At 44.2% G+C, this 17,557-nt stretch overlaps 1 protein-coding gene and 1 non-coding gene across 30 annotated transcripts in view; both read right to left on the reverse strand.

Moving 5' to 3' along the window:
• HNRNPC (heterogeneous nuclear ribonucleoprotein C) overlaps positions 1 to 4,733 on the reverse strand; it is a 63,414-nt gene extending 58,681 nt beyond the window's left edge. For 24 of the 29 annotated variants that reach the window (XM_028850322.2, XM_015143116.3, XM_077938069.1 and 21 more), the window contains exon 1: positions 4,562 to 4,689. The gene's annotated coding sequence lies outside the window, so the exon portion shown is untranslated. 29 annotated transcript variants of the gene reach the window in all.
• A 2,988-nt stretch (positions 4,734 to 7,721) lies between these two features.
• On the reverse strand, positions 7,722 to 7,862 carry LOC114680075 (U4 spliceosomal RNA). The gene has a single exon (XR_003732142.1). It is a non-coding gene; the product is annotated as a U4 spliceosomal RNA (small nuclear RNA).
• Between the last annotated feature and the right edge of the window lie 9,695 nt (positions 7,863 to 17,557).

The following is a 17,557-nucleotide window of genomic DNA, read 5'->3' on the forward strand; positions in this document are numbered from 1 at the left end:
TGTACAAACTGCGGAAAAAGTCTGAAGAATTGTAGGAAATATACATCTGAATGTTCTTTTCCTGTTTATGAAATACAGTTATGGTGAAACATTTCATTTTCTTATTTGGAGCCACAGCCCAACCTGGTAATCAATTTTCAAGATATGTAACTTTATAGTTCAACCACAACCAAATCCTTTGTACAGGTGCCACAAGACATAAGCTTAAAAGGAAAGAAAAATGTGAAAAGAAACTAATTCTATCTTTCAACATCAAGAAGTTCAGGTACCTCCCAAGATTTTATGTTAAACTGAAGAGCTACCACTCATAAAAAGACCAACTTTAGGCCGGGCACGGTGGCTCACGCCTATAATCCCAGCACTTTGGGAGGCTGAGGCAGGTGGATCACGAGGTCAGGAGATCGAGACCATCCTGGCTAACACGGTGAAACCCCGTCTCTACTAAAAATACAAAAAAATTAGCCGGCCGTGGTGGCAGGCGCCTGTAGTTCCAGCTACTCGGGAGGCTGAGGCAGGAGAATGGCGTGAACCCGGGAGGCGGAGCTTGCAGTGAGCCAAGATTGCGCCACTGCACTCCAGCCTGGGGGACAGAGCGAGACTACGTCTCCAAAAAAAAAAAAAAGACCAACTTTAGCACCATTTTCAATCAAGAATATTCCTTTAGGCTAGGCGGGGTAGCTCACTCCTGTAATCCCAGCACTTTGGGAGGCTTGGGGCAGGCGGATCACCTGAGTTCAGGAGTTGAAGATCAGCCTGGAAACATGACTCTGTCTCTACCAAAAATACAAAAAATTAGCAGGGCTACTGAGGCTGAGGGCACCCTTAAGCCTGGGAGGCAGAGGTTGCAGTGAGCTGGGATGACGCTACTGCATTCTAATCTGGGTGACAGTGTGAGGCTCTCAAAAAAAAAAGAAGAGTATCCTTACATAAAGCTCAAAGGTAGTTTTTAAAAAAAGTATCTCTAAGTTATTATTTGTCAAAACCTGCCTGAAGTTTGGATCCCTTCTTCTAAAGGGGTCCCTCTCAGAACGAGTGATGCATAAGCATCATCACCTGGAACTTACTAGAAGTTCAAACTCTCAGGCCCCACCCCAGACTTAATTAGAAACCTGGTGGTATAGATCATAGCAATCTGTTTTAACTAGCCCTATTGATTCTGGTGTTGGCTAACGTTTGAGAACCACTGTGAAGATTTTAAATCGGGAATCTCTCTCTTTCCCAGTTTATAATCAATTATTATTACTTATTATTATTTGAGACGGGGTCTCGCTCTGTCGCCCAGGCTGGAGTGCAGTGGTGCGATGGCTCACTGCAACCTCTGCCTCCCAGGTTCAAGCTATTCTCCTGCCTCAGCCTCCCGAGTAGCCGGGACTACAGGCGAGTAGCCCGGACTACAGGCGAGTAGCCGGGACTACAGGCGAGTAGCCGGGACTACAGGCGAGTAGCCGGGACTACAGGCGAGCGCCACCACACCCAGTTTGTTTGTATTTTTAGTAGAGATGGGGGTTTCACCATATTGGCAGGTTGGTCTGGAACTCGTGACCTCGTGATCCACCCGCCTCAGCCTCTCAAAGTGCTGGGATTACAGGCGTGAGCAGCCGCGCCTGGCCTCTAGAATCAATTCTTTAAACAAAGTGCCTGTCCTTCCAGTGTACTGGGACAGAATCAAGTTAGAGCACCAAATAATGTTTTCCTGATACAATATAAATCCAAAAACACATAACCTATCACAGTAAATGTACCAAAGAAACCTCTTTCCTTTGGTTAAGAAACCAAATTTTCTTGTAAGATTTTCTTATTAACTAAAGAAAAATAAATTTTCTTTGGTTAAGAAACCAAAATTTCTTACGTTAATAAATCCAAATTTTTCAATATCGAGAAAACCTGTAGTTATGCCACACCTCAACTTTCTAGTTCTCACCAATCCTCTAGTAAATGTAGTATACACAAAACCAAAAGCTTCCCATTTCCAATGAGAATACAAGAATATGCATATTAAGAGCAAATAATGCTCCCCAGAGACAACTACTAATTATTTGAAGACTGAAATAATGTGGTTAAGAATAGTAGTAACTACTACTAATTTAGAAAACTGGGGCCGGGTGCCGTGGCTCACACCTGCGTAATACCAGCATTTTGGGAGGCGGAGGCACGAGGATTGCCTGATCTCAGAAGTGAGACCAGCCTGACCAACACGGTGAAACCCCGTCTCTACTAAAAATATAAAAATCAGCCCGGCGTGGTGGCGCACGCCTGTAATCCCAGCTACTTGGGAAGCTGAGGCAGGAGAATCGCTCAAACCCGGGAGGCAGAGGCTGCAGTGAACCGAGATTGTGCCACTGCACTCCAGCCTGGGGCAACAGTGAGACTCCGTCTCAAAAAAAAAAAAAAAAAAAAAACTGCTTTAAAAAGACTGCATCTGTACAGTTTTTAGTCTTCTGGCAACGAAAAATTTGAATTAGAAACTAAAAATTCAAATAAGTTAAAAAAAAAAAAGTCTAAGTCCTCTTATTTAAGCAAGGAGGATTAAAATCTATTTCTCCTCCTAGGCAAACTTACTCCCTATTCAACACCTCACATTCAACACTTAATATTAAGTTTTAATAATTTGCCCCTTAGTCTTTAAAATTAGAGCAACTAGCTATTTGAGTTTATTCTTTGTGTCGCACTGCCATTCCATCCAAAACAAGGTCGAATGCCATGTCAAATCCTCTAAGAGATTTAATTACAAACGTAAGCTGTTTAAATTCTCCACAGAAGGAACATCAACTACCAAGTATTCCCAAGAGTGGCACACGAATGGGGGGAAAAAAAGGTCAGAAAACCTGCAACCTGGCCATCCTTCAACTTTTCCCCCTAGCCAATACGCTAGCCAATACGAAAATGTTACTAAATGCCTATCCAGTTGAGAACACACCTGGAATTGTGATATAAATGCCGTGGCAAACAGTTCTTGATATTAAAGAATTTTTGGTACGCTGATATACATACTGATCTGATATACATACTGATCGGAAGGAACCCGTATTTCTAACACCTCAAAGGCAAAGAAAAGTGCCTGTCAATCAATTTCAGCTATTATCAACTGTTCTTAAATACTAACTTCTGACATTTCTCATTGCCAACATTTTTACTACATGATTTCCCCATTAATCTATTTTTGCCTTTACCTCATTTCTAACAGTTTAGCACGATGATAAACTTTAGTTTTAAGTTCCTGTAATAATATATTTAAACTTAAAGGGGTCGCGATGTTTTTGACCCTTATTTTACTTCCTATCAAATAGGTTGCCTTACAGATAAATTTCTTACCCGGCAGAATTGGTTTAAACTGTGCTTAACAGCTTTAGTTTTTGTGAAATTAACAGATTGTAAAAAATAACCAAATCTCATGTGAGGATTTAAAAAACCGATTTCCCAGATAAGTGAACGTGACACTAAAGATCTGTAACTTTAACTTACAAGTTTTTTATCAAATTTCAGCACCGAGCAAATAACAGCACTGTTAATATTTGCTTAATAAAATGTAGCTGTGAATTTTTGCCCAAGTTTAGGTGGACGGGAAAATTAACATCAGAATAACCCGAAAGTCAAATTTTGTCATCTTACACTTAGGAAGTTACGTTAACAACAAATTCTCAAGTCTCGTAGTATTTTTCTTAAGCGCAATTTGGGAATTTCCAGTTACCTCGTGGTTTCCGTCATCAGGTTCTTGCAAAGATTCAAATATTGTACTTTTAGAACCCGGTATTCCATTAACCAGGTAAAAACCACTCGACTGACCTCGTGGTCAAATTCCTTAGTAGTTCTGCTACTGACTTAATTATGACCCTAGCAATCAACACTTTGCCTCAGTTTCTGTCTGAGAAAGAGAGTTAATACCTACCTCAAGCAAAGTTCCACTAACTTATATATTTCAAGTGTTTTGTAACCTGCAGATGAAAAGTCAGCTGTAATTATTAATATAGTTATACACAATATTTCCTTTTACAAACGTAAGTGAAAATAACTACTTCGAGCTCCATTATTTGCTCATAGAGAGGAATAAAATAAAAAGTTATCAGTAAAATGCTAAATCTTTTGTTAAACCTTTCTCATAGGCCACGCGGCACGATCCAGGATTTAAAGGCTCGCGATACATCTACTTGGTAACCTTCCCCCTCCCCCTCCCCCAATTTTTACATGTAAGAAGAACCGAGGTAATAGAAGGCATCGGCGCTATGTTAACTTCGACTATATTAATGAACATCGCGATCTTCATTTTCAGGATCCCGGAGTCCTCGCGGTCGTAGAAAATGAAAGGAAAGCAGCCGTTAACACAGGAAGAGCGAAAAAAGGGCATTTTCCCTGGCGATCGTGGCCCAGAGGACACCAGGTTAAACCTACGCAGAGGCTGAGGCCTGTAAAACCGCCTCCCGCTTCAGACCTAATCCCCCAAAACAAACAGAATAAATGAGGGCCCGGTTAGTTAGGGGGAAGGGTTCCCTCATATTCTCTCCCACACCCCCTCTAGCTTCCCAAAAAACCCAGCGCCTTCCCTGCGTCCGCCCTCTCCACTTACCAGGAGGGGGGAGGGAGAAGAGATTCGATTCTGAGTCTCCTACTCCCGGATTCGGCGTGAAGAAACCGACTGCAGGTCGAGGTCGGCAGCGCGGCCACAACCGCTCAGTCTTCGTCTCTTCACAAAATGGCCCCCGAGTCTCCTCTGCCGCCGAGGCGAAGGCCTAGTCCCCGCCCCATCCCTAAGAATCTTCCTATTGGCTGTGTGTTTTTTCGCTCCCGCTCCTAATTAGACAGTTCAACCGCTTCTCACAATGATATCCAGTCACAATTGGCAGTGGGTTAGACTAAGCAGAAGAATTTCCACATGCGTGAGAGAAACTAGTTTGTAACTGGTTAATTTTCCTGTCATTTATCGTCTGGGGAATGTTTATTGGCTATTGCACCGGACGACCCTCTGGGTGGAAACTCGCCTTTGTATCGCGCACCGTCTCACATCCGGGTATCTGGAAGGCCTGATTGGCGGCCGCGGTGTCCTATCGCTGCTCCTTAGAGTGCCTAGTAAAAGGTTCGCTCAGACCTCGGATTTCCGGCGGCGCGGGGGCGGGGAAGGGCTTGAGGGGCGTTGTTAGGTGACGGGCGCAAAGGACTTGCCCTAGCCCCGGGCCTAGGAGAAAAAAAGCGCGAAATGAAGCCTCCGGCGTGCAATATGAATAAAGAAAGAACTTTACTTAAAATGAGGAGGGAGCAGCGGTGACTAGGCCGTGTTAAAGTGTGTAGAAAACTAACCAGCCCTGCCGTTTTTCCAACCCGAGAGCCTTTCTCAGGTCCAGATTCGAATGTCAGCTACCTCGTAGACATCTCTGCTTCTCAGCCTATTAAACCCTTCTTCAGACAACACATATTCCATCCAAACCAACTGACTTCCTTATTCCTCTCCAATATGAAAAGTAAATGAAGTGCAAAATCCCGGCCTCTGGCCCAAGTCATCTCACTAATATCTTAAGTGCCAGTAAAATTGGCCCATCCCTCCGAATCTGCTCCCTTAATTTCCCTCCTCTTAAAATGGCTTGTCTCCTACGTACCCCCGTCACCTGCCAGTCCTTCTGGTTACATTATAGGAACTGCGCACACAGTGGATTAGCATCAGCTCTACTAAGGGAGCCATTTCTTTTTTTTTTTTTTTTCTTTTTTCTTTTCTTTTCTTTTTTTTTTTTGAGGCAGAGTCACTGTCGCCCAGGCTGGAGTGCAACTGCCTCCAGTTGAGGTTGATTGGCGGCCGCGGTGTCCTATCGCTGCTCCTTTTTTTTTTTTTTTTTTTTTTTTTTTTTGAGACGGAGTCTCGCTCTGTCACCCAGGCTGGAGTGCTGTGGCCGGATCTCAGCTCACTGCAAGCTCCGCCTCCCGGGTTCCCGCCATTCTCCTGCCTCAGCCTCCCGAGTAGCCGGGACTACAGGCGCCCGCCACCTCGCCCGGCTAGTTTTTTTTTTGTATTTTTTAGTAGAGACGGGGTTTCACCGTGTTAGCCAGGATGGTCTCGATCTCCTGACCTCGTGATCCGCCCGTCTCGGCCTCCCAAAGTGCTGGGATTACAGGCTTGAGCCACCGCGCCCGGCATATCGCTGCTCCTTAAGGCGCCTAGTAAAAGGTTCGCCCAGACTTCGGATTTCCGGCAGCCTAAGGAAATCCTGAGTGACGACCTCCAGCGAGGTTGGCTCACTGCAACCTCCGCCTCCTAGGTTCAAACGATTTTCCTGCCTCGGTCTCTCTAGTAGCTGGGATTACAGGCGCACGCCACCATGTCCAGCCAATTTTTGTATTTTAGTATAGATGGTGTTTTGCCATGTTGGCCAGGCTGTTCAGGTGATCCACTCGCCTTGGCCTCCCAAAGTGCTGGGATTACAGGCGTGTGCCACCGCGCCATACCGCTTTAAACTATTTTAAAAAGCAAAGACAAAAAATATGGGAGAAAGTATACACTAAAGTGTTAGTAGTGGTTCTCTCCTGGTAGGAAAATTACATGTGATTTTTTTTAACTTTTTTTTTTCGAGACGGGGTCTCGCTCTGTCACCAGGCAGTGGTGCGATCTTGGCTCACTGCAACCTCCGCCTCCTGGGTTCAAGCTGTTCTCCTGCCTCAGCCTCCCTAGTAGCTTGGACTACAGGTGCGTGCCACCACACCCAGCTATTTTTGTATTTTTAGTAGAGATGGGGTTTCACCATGTTGGCCAGGAAGGCCTCCATCTCTTGACCTAATCCGCCCGCCTCAGCCTTCTTGCTGGGATTACAGGCGTGACCCACCATACCCGGCCTTAAAACCTTATTGTACTTTACTATATTTTCTAAATCATCTACTTTGAGCAAGTAATCAGAGGGAGAATATCCTACGAGTGCTTAAAGCCTCGACTCAATTGCCACATTGCAATTTATTTAAAATTACCTCGTAGCACCATGGGTAGTTTTACACTCCTCTCCCTTCCTGGATGGTAAGATTTTTTGATGGCAGAGTTTAATTATTACCCTTCAATATATTTTCCTTGTTACTACCTCTTAATAAATTAATGAAATATTAATTAACCATTAACTTGTATTTATCAGGGGAAATTGCTATTTTTCCAGGACAAGCAGATAGACTGTCCTTTTTTCTCTCTCTTTTGAGATGAGGTCTTGTTCTGTTTCCCAGCCTGGAGTGCATTGGCATGATCCCAGATCATTACAGCTTCAACCTCCCAGTCTCAAGCAATCCTCCCACCTCTGCCTCTGTAGTAGCTGAGACCACAGGTGTGCACCACCACGCTGGCTAGTTTTTTTTATATTTTGTAGAGACAGCGTTTTGCCATGTTGCCCAGGCTAGTTTTGAACTCCTAGGCTCAAGCAGTCCTCCCTCCTTGGCCTCCCAAAATGCTGGGATTACAAGCGAGAGGCACCATGCCAGCCCTGTTTTTTCTTTGTTGTATATTTTATGTAATACTTACTCAGAGAGGCCTGGAGTCTGTCGGGTCTGGTTGACACATAATTTATATTATTATTATTACTATTATTACTATTATTTGAGACAGGATATCACTCTGTTGCCCAGGCTGGAGTGCAGTAGCACCATCAGGGCTCACTGCAACCTCGATCTCCTGGGCTCAAGAGATCCTCCCACCTCAGCCTCCTGAGTAGCTGGGACTACAGGCATGTGCCACTAGACAAAGTTTTCTTTCTTTCTTTTTTTTTCAGTCTCTGTAAAGACTGTCAAAAATTGCCAATGCCAACTATATTGCAGGTCATCACGGCAGGGTATTGGGAAAAATTTTCAATTAGCAATAATCACGCCTCAGATAGACCTCATTGGCTAAGATACTGCCACTGCGCAAAGCTAGTTTTCTAATTTTTGTAGAGATGGGGTTTCACCATGTTGCCCAGGCTGGTCTCAAACTCCTGTGCTCAAGCAATCCACCAGCTTGGGCCTCCCAAAGTGCTGTGATTACAGGCTCACCCATGTCTGGCCTCTTGACTTAAGTTTAAACAAAACTCTGTCTCAAAAAATAAAAATAAAATAAAATAAAATTTTATAGAGCTCTCTCATTTTAGCTAACACTGCTTTATACTCTTTTTTTTTTTTTTTTTGAAATGGAGTTTCACTCTCGTTGCCCAGGATGGAGTGCAATGGGACAATCTCGGCTCACTGCAGCCTTTGCCTCCCAGGTTCAAACGATTCTCATGCCTCAGCCTCCTGAGTAACTGGGACTATAGGCACCCGCAACCACGCCTGGCTAATTTTTGTATTTTTAGTAGAGATGTGGTTTTGCCATGTTGGCCAGGCTTGTCTTGAACTCCTGGGGTCAAGCAATCCGCCATAGCTCCCAAAGTGCTGGAATTACAGGCCTGAACCACTGCACCCGGCCAATATCTTTTTTTTTTTTTTTTTGAGACAGAGTATCACTTTGTCGTCCAGGCTAGAGTGCAGTGACGCGATCTCGGCTCACTGCAGCCTCCACCTCCCGGGTCCACGCCATTCTCCTGCCTCAGCCTCCTGAGTAGCTGGGACTACAGGCGCCTGCCACCACGCCCGGCTAATTTTTTGTATTTTTTTTTTTTAGTAGAGACGGGGTTTCACTGTGTTCGCCAGGATGGTCTCGATCTCCTGACCTTGTGATCCGCCTGCCTCGGCCTCCCAAAGTGCTAGGATTACAGGAGTAAGCCACCGCGCCCAGCCTTTTTTTTTTGAGACCAAGTCTTGCTCTGTCACCCAGGCTGGAGTGCAGTGACACAATCTTGGCTCACTGCAAGCTCCACCTCCCACGTTCAAGGGATTCTCCTGCCTCAGCCTCCCGAGTAGCTGGGATTACAGTCGCCCACCACCACGCCTGGCTAATTTTTACATTTTTAGTAGAGATGGGGTTTCACGATGTTGGCTAGGCTGGTCTTGAACTCCTGACCTTAGATGATCCACCCACCTCGGCCTTCCAAAGTGCTGGGATTACAGGCTTGAGCCACCAAGCCCGGCCCCAATATCATTTTTAAAAACTAATCCCCTGTTTGAGACATTGAAGTTGTTTCCAGTTTTTCAGTATCATTTATCAATTATTTTATTTATTTATTTATTTATTTATTTATTTTATTAATTTATTTTTTGGAGGTCGGGGTGGGGATGGAGTTTCACTCTTTCCCCCAGGCTGGAGTGAAGTGGCACGATCGCAGCTCATCGCAATCTCTGGAGCGGTGGCTTACGCCTATAGTCCCAGTACTCTGGGAGGCGAGGCGGGTGGATCACCTGAGGTCAGGAGTTCGAGACCAGCCTGGCCAACATGGTGAAACCCCGTCTCTACTAAAAATACAAAAAATTAGCTGGGCATGGTGGCAGGCGCCTGTAACCCCAGCTACTCGGGAGGCTGAGGCAGGAGAATCACTTGAACCCAGTGTGGTGGAAGTTGCAGTGAGCCGAGATTGCACCATTGCACTCCAGCCTGGGCAACAGATTGAGACTCCATCTCCAATAAATAAATAAATAATATAAACAAACAGGCAAAAAAAAAAAAAATTGATCACTGTCCAAATGCAGTGGGTCACACCTGTAATCCCAGCACTTTGGGAGGCCAAGGTGGGCGGATCACCTGAGGTCGGGAGTTCGCAAGCAGCCTGGCCAACATGGTAAAACCCCATCTCTTCTTAAAATACAAAACTTAGCCAGACGTGGTGGCGAATGCTTGTAATCCCAGCTGTTTGGAAGGCTGAGGCAGGAGATTCACTTGAACCCGGGAGGTGGAGGTTGCAGTGAGCCAAAATCATGCCACTGCACTCTAGCCTAAGGGACAGAGCAAGACTCTGTCTTGAAAAAAAAAAAAACAAAAAAAAAATCTTTGTCCACTCCACAAAGCTTTAAAACTGGGAGAGATAGCTGGGCACAGTGGCTCACGCCCATAATCCCAGCACTTTTGGGAGGCCAAGGCAGGTGGAAAACTTGAGGTCAGGCGTTCAAGACCAGCCTGACTAACATGGTGAACCCCCCCCCCCGCCATACAAAAATTAGCTGGACGCACGTGGTGGCGCACACTTGTCATTGCAGCTATTCTGGTGGCTGAGTAGGAGAATCGCTTGATCCTGGGAGGCGGAGGTTGCAGTGAGCCCAGATGGCAACACTGCATTCCAGCCTGAGTGACAGAGTGAGACTCTGTTTCGAAAAAACAAGCAAAAAAAAGGCTGGGCGTGGTTCACGCCTCTAATCCCAGCACGTTGGGAGGCCGAGGCAGGAAGATCACGAGGTCAGGAGATGGAGACCATCCTGGCCAACATGGTGAAACCCCGTCTCTACTAAAAATACAAAAATTAGCTGGGTATGGTGGCGCATGCCTGTAATCCCGGCTACTCGGGAGGCTGAGGCATGAGAATTGCTTGAACCCAGGAGGCGGGGGATGCAGTGAGCCAAGATTGCGCCACTACACTCCAGCCTGGCTACAGAATGGAAAAAAAAAGAAAAGAAAAAAAAAGAAGGAGAGATAAAGTCTAGATTATGACATCCATTCGTGGTTTTGAAATCAAGTAGTATTTGCTTCTAAGTATTATTGACTACTCATATTAAATATTAATAGTAAAAAAATTTACTGAGCAGATACCATGTGTAAAGCACTTTTGTAAGGGTTTCACATGAAGTAGCTCATTTGATAATTTTATTATCCCCATTTTAAAGATGTGGAAATTAAAGCACAGAAAGGCCGGGCGCGGTGGCTCACGCCTGTAATCCCAGCACTTTGGGAGGCCGAGGCGGGCGGATCACGAGGTCAGGAGATCGAGACCATCCTGGCTAACACGGTGAAACCCCGTCTCTACTAAAAATGCAAAAAATTAGCCGGGCGAGGCGGCGGGCGCCTGTAGTCCCAGCTACTCGGGAGGCTGAGGCAGGAGAATGGCGTGAACCCGGGAGGCGGAGCTTGCAGTGAGCCGAGATCGCGCCATTGCACTCCAGCCTGGGCGACTAAGCGAGACTCTGTCTCAAAAAAAAAAAATAAAATAAAATAAAATAAAATAAAGCACAGAAAGGTTAAGTAATTTGCCTAAGGTCACACAACTAGTTTTTGGTAGTGCCAAGATTCTGACGCTCTAGCTAGACACTCCAGAGGCTGTAATCCCAACTACTCAGGGGGCTGAGGCAGGAGGGTCCCTGGAGACCAGGATTTAGCTACCAGCAGCGAGACCGTGTCTCCAAAAGAAAAAAAAAAATTCTAATGCTAGGAGGTCTAGTTCTAGAGGGTATGCAAATAACCATTACACTATTATTAATAATATAAGGTATGCCAAGGTGGGATAATACTATCCATTCACTCAACAATATTTATTAACCATGTACTATGCAATTAGCTTATGCCACAAGAACATATAAGTAAACAAAACAGACATGGCCCCTGCCCTTCAGAACAGAATCAAATATTAAATGGATAATTACTCAATTAATTATTTCTAATCAATTGTGAGTGCTACTAAAAATAAGTAAGAAGGTGCTACGAGACCTATATAATAGAGACTTCAAGCCCCTTCAGAAGATATTGTGAAAATAAGCGACTTTATTTTTAAAAACATCTTCCAGCTTGGGCAACATCTCTTAAAAAAAATTTTTTTTTTGAGACAGAGTATCGCTCTGTCAGCAGGCTGGAATGCAGCGGCAGGATCTCAGCTCACTGTAACTTCTGCCTCCCAGCTTCAAGCGATTCTCCTGCCTCAGCCTCCCAGGTAGCTGGGACTACAGGCTTGTGCCACCATGCTCGGCTAATTTCTGTATTTTTAGTAGAGACGGGGTTTCACCATGTTGGCCAAGCTGATCTCAAACTCCTGACCTCGTGATCTGCCCACCTCCGCCTCCCAAAGTGCTGGGATTACAGGCTTGAGCCGCTGCACCTGGCCAAAAAAAATTTTTTTTAGTGAAAAATAGTGGGGCATGGTAGTGGGTGCCTGTAGTCGCAGCCACTCAGGAGGCTAAGGCAGGAGAATCCCTTGACCCCCGGAGTTCCTGGCAGTATGCTGTGATTGTGCCTGTGAGCTCCACTGCACTCCAGCCTGGACAACATAGTGAGACCTCATTTCTGAAAAAAGAAACAAATAAACTTCCAATTTCTTTCTTGTTTCTTCAATTTCTCTTTACCCTTTCTACTTAATGTTTTTCTCCTACTTTTCCTTTGTCTTCTTTGTTCCTGTTCTAATTTTCATCTCGGCAGTGACCTAAATCTGGCTTCTTGTAGGTTAAGCCTTCTTTAACGTATTTGCCATCTGTTCTCATTCTGGCTCTGAAGCACAAGATTTTATCCTCTGGTAATTTTTCATTAAGCTAATCTTTGTACAACTTACAAAATGCTTTTTTAGTTGACAAATGTCACATTTCATTGTCAGTGCTTATTTCACTATTATGGTACAAACTGAGCTTTTGAGCAAATCTAAATGGTATAAAAATACTATGTGAACTATCTGGCCCACATCTTTTCAAATATAAAATTTATCCAGGGGCTTTCTTTTTTTTTTTTGAGAGGGAGTCTCCCTCTGTAGCCCAGGCTGGAGTGCAGATGTGCAATCTGGGTTCACTGCAGCCTACCTCTCCCAGGTTCAAGCGATTATCCTGCCTCAGCCTCCAGATAGCTGGAAATACAGGAGCGTGCCACCACGCTCAGCTATTTTTTGTATTTTTAGTAAAGACGAGATTTCGCCATGTTGTCCCGGCTGGTCTCGAACTCCTGACCTCAAGTGATCCACCTGCCTCTGACTTCCAAAGTGTTGGGATTACAGGAGTGAGCCACCACACCTGGCTTGTTTGGTTTTTGTTTTGTCTTTGAGACAGAGTCTCTCTCTGTCGCCAGGCTGGAGTGCAGTGGTGCCATCTCCACACACTGCAATCTCCAACTCCCTGGTGCAAGCTCATCTCCTGCCTCAGCCTCCGGAGTAGCTGGGATTATAGGCAGGCGCCACCAAGCCCAGCTAATTTTTGTATTTTTAGTAGAGACAGGGTTTCACCATGTTGGCCAGGATGGTCTTGATCTCCTGACATCGTGATCTGCCCGCCTTGGCTTCCCAAAGTGCTGGGATTACAGGAGTGAGCCACCACGCCTGGCCTTTTTTGTTTTGTTTTGTTTTGTGTTGTTTTGTTTTTAAACAGTGTCTTGCTTTTTTGCCCAGGCTGGATTGCAGTGGCGCCATCTCGGCTCATGGCAACCTCCACCTTCTGGATCCACTCGATCTTCCCATCTCACCCTCCCGGGTAGCTGGGATTACAAGCATGCGCCACCACGTCAGGCTAAATTTTTGTATTTTCAGTAAGACAGGTTCTGCCATGTTGGCCAGGCTGGTCTTGAATTCCTGGCTTCAAGTCATTGGTCGCCTTGACCTCCCAAAGTGCTGGGATTACAGACACGAGCCACCACGCCTGGCCCCAGGGGGCCTTTTTATTTTAACTTTTATTTATTTATTTATTTATTTATTTTTGAGCTGGAGTCTCTCTTCATTGCCCAGGCTGGAGTGCAGTGGCAAGATCTCGATTCACTGCAACCTCTGCCTCCAGGGTTCAAGCGATTATTCTGCTTCAGCCTCCCGGGTGGCTGGGACTACGGGCACAAGCCACCACACCCAGCTAATTTTTGTATTTTTAGTAGAACTGGGGTTTTGCCATGTTGTCCAGGCTGGTCTGGAACTCCTAATCTCAAGTGATCCTCTGGCCTTGGCCTCCTAAGGTGCTGGGATTATAGGCATGAGCCACCACACCTGGCCCCAGGGGTCTTTTGTTGTTGTTGTTGTTGTTGTTGTTGTTGTTGTTGTTGTTGAGACAGAGTCTCACTCTGTCGCCAGGCTGGAGTGCAGTGGTGCAATCTCAGCTCACTACAACCTCCCCCTCCTGGGTTCTAGTGATTCTCTGCCTCAGCCTCCAGAGTAGCTGGGTCTACAGGCATGCACCACCATGCTCAGCTAATTTTTTTTTTTTTTTTTTTTTTTTTTTTTTTAGAGATAGGGTTTCACCATGTTGGCCAGCATGGTCTCCATCCCTTGATCCTCATGATCCACCCTCCTTGACCTCCCAACCCAGGGGCCTTTTTAAACACAACTTTGGAGACTTCTCTTAATGTCCAAGGAACTTTTCCAATAGAATCACTCCTACCTTCTATTACTACCTAGCCCACAACTTCACCCCCATAATACTGCTTTCTTGTCATCTCAATTTATGTTCAGGTATCTAAAGCCTCAGAGCATACTCCTCTGCTCACTTCCTCATTGTCTGAAGAACCTTGACTACCATTCTCTTCTGGGGAGTGGTAAAAATACCATAGTAGGGGTCAAAGAATGGTAATTTTGGGAATGTGAATAAATGCTGAATTAAGCACAATCATATCACAAAGAAAGATAAATCACATAGTAGCACTCATTTGAACAAGTCCCATCTCTTCTACCTGAGTCCTTAAAAAGAGAAGAAAGCTTTATTAAGCTCATGTGAGGAAAGCTTTATAATAATGAAATAGAATGTTAGTTTGCAAATTTTTTTAAATTTTTATTTATTTATTTATTTTTGAGACAGTCTCGCTCTGTTACCCAGGCTGGAGTGCAGTGGCGTGATCTCGGCTCACTGCAACCTCCACCACCTGCATTCAAGCAATTCTCCTGCCTCTGCCTCCAGAGTAGATAGGATCACAGGCATGCACCACCACACCCGGCTAATTTTTTGTTTTCTTTTGTTTTGTTTTTGAGATGGAGTCTCGCTCTGTAACCCAGGCTGAAGTGCTATTGCACGATCTCAGCTCACTGCAAGCTCTGCCTCCCGGATTCACGCCATTCTCCTGCCTCAGCCTCCCGAGTAGCTGGGACTACAGGTGCCTGCCACCACACCCAGATAATTTTTTGTATTTTTTAGTAGAGATGGGGTTTCACTGTGTTAGCCAGTCTGGTCTTGAACTCCTGACCTCAGGTGATCCGCCAGCCTCGGCCTCCCAAAGTGCTGGGAATACAGGTGTGAGCCACTGTGCCTGGCCACTAGCTACATTTTAAGGGCTCGATAAACACCTGTGGCTAGCACATAAACACAAAATGGCTACCATTTTGACATCAAGTACTCATACATAAAACTATCTTCCTTCCTCTTACCTTTTATGCTGTTACTTTCTTAAATCTGTTTCGAAATATTTACACTTAAACAGACATATACTACAACCAAAATAGAAAACACTCAAAAATTTAATATTCTTTTTTTTTTTGAGATGAAGTTTTGCTCTTGTTGTCTAGGCTGGAGTGCAATGGCGCCATCTTGGCTCACCACAACCTCCGCCTCCACGGGTTCAAGCGATTCTACTGCCTCAGCCTCCAGAGTAGCTGGGATTACAGGCATGTGCCACCACACCTGGATAATTTTTTTGTATTTTTTTTTAGTAGAGACGGGGTTTCTCCATTTTGGTCAGGCTGGTCTCAAACTCCTGACCTCAGGTGATCCGCCCACCTTGGCTTCCCAAAGTGCTGGGATTACAGGTGTGAGCCACCGCACCCAGCAAAAATTTAATATTCTTAACACATCAAGGACTCAAAAGACATATACAATGATAAATATTTTTAAAGTTCAAGGTAAATAGCAATCAAAGAAATGCAAATTTAAAGGACATGCATTCTTTTTTTTTGAGATGGAGTCTTGCTCTGTCACCAGGCTGGAGTGCAGTAGCACCATCTTGGCTCACTGCAACCTCCACCTCCCTGGTTCAAGTGATTCTCGTACCTCAGCCTCCCAAGCAGCTGGAACTACAGGCATGCACCACCACGCCCAGCTAATTTTTGTATTTTTAGTAGAGACGGGGTTTCACCATGTTGTCCAGGATGGTCTCAATCTCTTGACCTTGTGATCTACCCGCCTCAGCCTCCCAAAGTGCAGGGATTGCAGAAGTAAGCCACTGCACCTGGCCATGAATTCATATTTTTGTCTATGAAATAGATGTTTGAAAAAAAGATGTTCTTAATGTTAAGATGCAAATAAATGGATGCAGCTGATAGGAGTATAAGCTGGTAGATCCTTTCAGAAAGTTAGTCAGACAGTTGGCAAATAAGTACCAAAGATCGTAAAAATGCAAGTTCTCTTTGACTCAGCAATTCCACTTCTAGTAATGCTTCTTAGAAAAATAATTACGGATGTAAGTAAAGATTTTAATATGATGTGGTTATAATGGCAAAAAATAATCTAAATGCTCATCAGTAGGGCATTGGTTAAATTATATGTTTATAGAATAGAATATTAAACAGCCATTAAAATTATGCAATAAAAAACAATGATATTTTTATTTTTTTATTTTATTTATTTATTTATTTATTTATTTTATTTTTTTTTTTTTTTAATTTTTTTTTTTGAGACGGAGTCTTGCTCTGTCACCCAAGCTGGAGTGCAGTGGCTGGATCTCAGCTCACTGCAAGCTCCACCTCCCGGGTTCACGCCATTCTCCTGCCTCAGCCTCCCAAGTAGCTGGGACTACAGGCGTCCACCACCTCGCCCGGCTAGTTTTTTGTATTTTTTTTAGTAGAGACGGGGTTTCACCATGTTAGCCAGGATGGTCTCGATCTCCTGACCTTGTGATCCGCCCGTCTCGGCCTCCCAAAGTGCTGGGATTACAGGCTTGAGCCACCACGCCCGGCCCAACAATGATATTTTTAAAATGTCAATTGTTTATGGTATATTGGTTATTGAAAACTAAAGACATTTTAAAAATAAACGATCTGGAGTAATGGAACCCTTGTAAACAAAAAGTAGAATGGTGGTTACCAGGGTCGGGAGGGAGGGAGAAATAGACTTATTATTTAATTTGTGTAAAGTTTCAGTTTTGCAAGATGAAAAAGTTCTGGAGATTGGTTGCACAACAGTGAAAATATATGTAAGACTACTGAAATGTACACTTAAAAATAAGTAAGATAGCATATTTTATATTATGTGTACTTTACCACAGTTATGAAATTTTTTTTCTCTTTTCTTATTTTTTTGAGACAAGGTCTCTGTCACCCAGGCTGGAATGCAGTGATTTTATCTTGACTCACTGCAGCCTCAACCTCCTCAGCTCAAGCAATTCTCCCACTTCAGCATCCCAAGCAGCTGGGATTACAGGTAGGCACCACCATGCCTGGCTAATTTTTGTATTTTAAGTAGAAACAGAGTTTTTCTATGTTGTCCAGGCTGATCTCGAAACCCTGGGCTCAAGCGATCCACCCACCTCAGCCTCCCAAAGTGTTAGGATTATAGTCATGACCCACCGCACCTGGCCTAATTATGATAAACTTAAAATAAATTTTTAAAAATAAAATAAATAATCTCATTTTTATTGCAAATATTATGTATGCTTATATGCATATATATACCAAAATGGTAGTTATATATGTATAGTAGGATTACAAATACATTTCATTTTTTTCTTTTTACTTTTCTGTTTGTTTGTATCTACTGTGAACATGTATTACTTTTATAGTCAAAATGTTATAAAATAATATACCCAAGTCTTTTTTGATGACTGAAATTTCTTTTTTTTTTTTTTTGAGACAGAGTTTTGCTCTTTCCTCCAGGCTGGAGTGCAGTGGTACAATCTCAGCTC

Source organism: Macaca mulatta, chromosome 7 (genome assembly GCF_049350105.2).
Source record: "Macaca mulatta isolate MMU2019108-1 chromosome 7, T2T-MMU8v2.0, whole genome shotgun sequence".
Taxonomy (NCBI): Eukaryota; Metazoa; Chordata; class Mammalia; order Primates; family Cercopithecidae; genus Macaca; species Macaca mulatta.